Raw genomic sequence first — 3,375 nt, forward strand, 5'->3', positions numbered from 1 at the left:
GGAGGAGGTGCATATGCTGGCATTTAATACGTAGCAAGAAAAAAGACTACTTGATGACTATTCTAATTAGAATAATTAGAAGGGAAAACGAAAAATTACATAAAGTGACAGTCCGCTGGCTAAGCATCCCAGGCGGCCGTGCGCTGGGTAGACGTGTATCATAAAGCAAAGCACAATTTGGCCTCTAGTTATAACTTATAGCTAGCGAAAGCGAAAGCGGGGTGATGTGCGAGAGGTGGAGTCTATCCATATGGGACTGTGCGGCCCTTATCTGAGCTAGGGGAGTAATGCGATCCAGAAAGGATTTTTATTCGATCGAAAAGCTAGCACACTGAAAAGTAGAGGGACAAATCCACCCCCCACCCACCGAGAAAAGGGCTGAAAGGAAAATTATACGAACAATGTCTTTTTTTTTGTTGACTCACTTGCTTAACGGAGAGGAACTTCTTTGCATTATTGCTAGTGAACATGCTCTCTCTGTGCTACTTCCTCAACGCAGAGGAACTTGCTTAGTTCCTTATTCATTTTTCCTTTTTGCAACTGGAACTTGTTTAGTTCTTTGCATTGCTAACATAACATGAAAATAAAATAAAATAAAATGCAGAAGCGGAAAGGATGCCATAAGGTCTGTTTGGCCAATATTTTCTCAATCGCCTACTGCATTTATAATAGTTTTTTTCTCTCGATTGAGTTTCATGGTCAAACCAACCAGTTTAAAGAAAATCTAAACTGCTGAGAAAATGTGGCCGATATATTTTGACACTCGTAAGATGTTTAGGAAAAGTGCACGATATATAGTGTCGCCGGCGTTTACTAATTAAGAGATAAGAGATTGGCAATGGTAACTTTTTAGCAATGGAAAGATAAACCTTCGGGGCATCTGCATACTTGGATGCACACATCCATAATTTATTAAAGTTGATGTAAGAGCTGCAAGGAGTCTTGGTATAGGGGGCATATCGACCTCCTGTAGACAGAGACAGACACGGACCACTTGAATCATCGTCGGCCTTGGCATATAGAGAATGGAAGAGTGAGGTTGAATCCACTGACGGGGAAGGCGTTACTATCCACTTGGATTAATTAAATTCAGATTTGGGTTACTCCCTCTAATCCAAAATAAGTGTTCGAAACTGTGACATTTATCTTAGACCGGAGGGAGTATGTGCTAGCAGGATCATGCAATGGTATATGAGATCCAAAGCACACGAGGAGGACTCTGAAGAATTGAAGTGGTGGACCATGGTCAAGTCAATCACCGAGTCTTCCACCCAGGCTACCTGCAGGGAGGGAAAGTATATTAGATCTTTTCAGTATTTCAGTGAGCTTTGGGAAGTGCTCACCGGACCACTCACCGACCCTCCTCACGGAAATCACCTGAATGATCCATGTTTTTCTTCGAAAAGGAGGATGTTTTCACAAGCTCGAGTCGACCACATCGCACTTTGAAATGCACTTACAGAAAGCTGTTGGTTCCGAAGAAGAAGAGGGGTAAGCATTTCTGTGGTCTCATCCAGGAACAAAAGGAGGCACTGGAGAATCTGACGAAGGTTAGCCTCATACACCTGAACTGCCATCTCACACTTGCTCTCCTTTTCGTTGTCTTCCTCTGATTTCGTGCGACGAACAGACACTCGAGAGCTGTAGCTGGCATGTTGCCGAGTGCCACGGTGGTATTTAGATGCTGACAAAACTGATGGCGTACATCGCCAAATTGTTCAGGGCGGACGGTTTCAAAGGCGAGCTCGATGGCTGTAACATCAGGGAAGCCCTTCTTAGATCCACTGGACTCTGCCGGTTAAGCTTCATGCTCGAGAGCCGCAAATCCAACCAGGGCAATGGACTGCTTAACACAGTTCAGGGATTGGTTCTGGGAGAAGGAATGCTAGGGGTTAATTTTTGGGTCTTCGTCATGGAAAGAACAACCTGAAGAAATGTAGTCACTTCTTATCTTGTGTCTGCCTTGTAATTGATTATAGAAAGGAAATGGGTTCTCTGATGTGATGTTGGCAAGTGGCTTCTATGTTGGAGAATGTAGTGTAGCATTTTCTTTACTAGATGGCCTTTCACAGCGCCACACCGCACTCACGCTGTGGTGGTACAAACTGTCCTGTGACTTTCTTTTTGCTTCTTATTGCATTCTATGGTGCTTATAATAAAATATATAGTGTGCATAAAAACGCAAAACGGCCATTACAATCATAATAGATGAGCAGAAAAGAAAGAAGTTCCTGGAAAGAGTAGGGGTACAAAGCAGTACCTTAACATACAGAAGCACATGGCCACAGTCCTGTCTTCAGTTCCATCTTGTTTCCAGATCAGTGGCACCATCACCAGGATCAGGCTCTTTGTGACACATCCACAGGCATGGGAATCAATATTTTGTGCCCTCGGACTTTGTACAGTCCAAGGTAGCAGCTTCGTCATTCAACTGAATCCATAGGACCTAAATAAACCTACTTACGAACAGCAAAAAAGTTGACATCACGGTCAGAGTGCACCATATGTGCCTGAAATAAGAAAACGGTAGAGTGAATGAATATATAAAAGCCCCTCCCAAAGATGATCTGCACAAGAAATTCCTATTCTATGAGAAAGAAAACACATAACCTTGCAACTTCATGAAGTAGAGGAGATTTATTGATAGTTCCATATTTCAAGTCATCAATTCCTGGGCAAATGTATATCGTCTTCCATGTTCTATGTGAATAACCGTTCCGAAATAGCGGAATTACCAAGGTGGGGATGAATAGGCTAACACAAATTGCACATAGTGTGGTACCACTACTAGGGAAAACATTATACACAGAATCTTACCAGTAGCGTTTGTTAAAATGAGGCGCTACTGCTACTTAGCAGTAGCGCGTTTGGTAAAACGGCTACTTGTTACACGCTTAGCAGTAGCGCGGCAGGGGCAGAACGCGCTACTACTATAATTGCCACACCGTTCCCGACGTGCCAGGTATAGTAGTAGCGCCTTTGTAGAAACAGCGCTACTACTATGGATTTTAGCAGCAGCGCGTTTTGAGACCCCACACTACTGTTATAGCTATTTTCACCTAACCCCCCGCGCGGCCTGATTCCCTCTCCTGATCTGCCTCCTCCCCCAATTCCCAACTCTCTCTTCTCCCCCTCGTCGCCTCCGCCTCGCTGGCGTCTCGCCGCCGTCTCCCCCGACCCCGCCTCGCTGCCGTCTCCCCCGACCCCGCCTCGCCGCCGTTTCCCCCGACCCCGCCTCGCCGCCGTCTTCCCCGACCCTGCCTCGCCGCCGTCTCCCCTGACCCCGCCTCGCCGCGCCTGGGTGTCGCCGTCTACCCGGACCCCATCTCTCGCCGCCGTCTTGTTTGCTTACTATGAACCCTAGCTATTTAGTGC

At 45.8% G+C, this 3,375-nt stretch overlaps 1 long non-coding RNA gene across 1 annotated transcript; it reads left to right on the plus strand.

Moving 5' to 3' along the window:
* The first annotated feature begins 905 nt into the window (after window positions 1-905).
* Window positions 906-1,999, plus strand: LOC119294829. The gene is made up of 2 exons (XR_005143560.1): window positions 906-1,550; window positions 1,631-1,999. It is a non-coding gene; the product is annotated as an uncharacterized LOC119294829 (long non-coding RNA).
* The last annotated feature ends 1,376 nt before the right edge of the window (window positions 2,000-3,375 follow it).

The sequence above is a fragment of the Triticum dicoccoides genome, chromosome 4B (assembly GCF_002162155.2).
Source record: "Triticum dicoccoides isolate Atlit2015 ecotype Zavitan chromosome 4B, WEW_v2.0, whole genome shotgun sequence".
NCBI lineage: Eukaryota > Viridiplantae > Streptophyta > Magnoliopsida > Poales > Poaceae > Triticum > Triticum dicoccoides.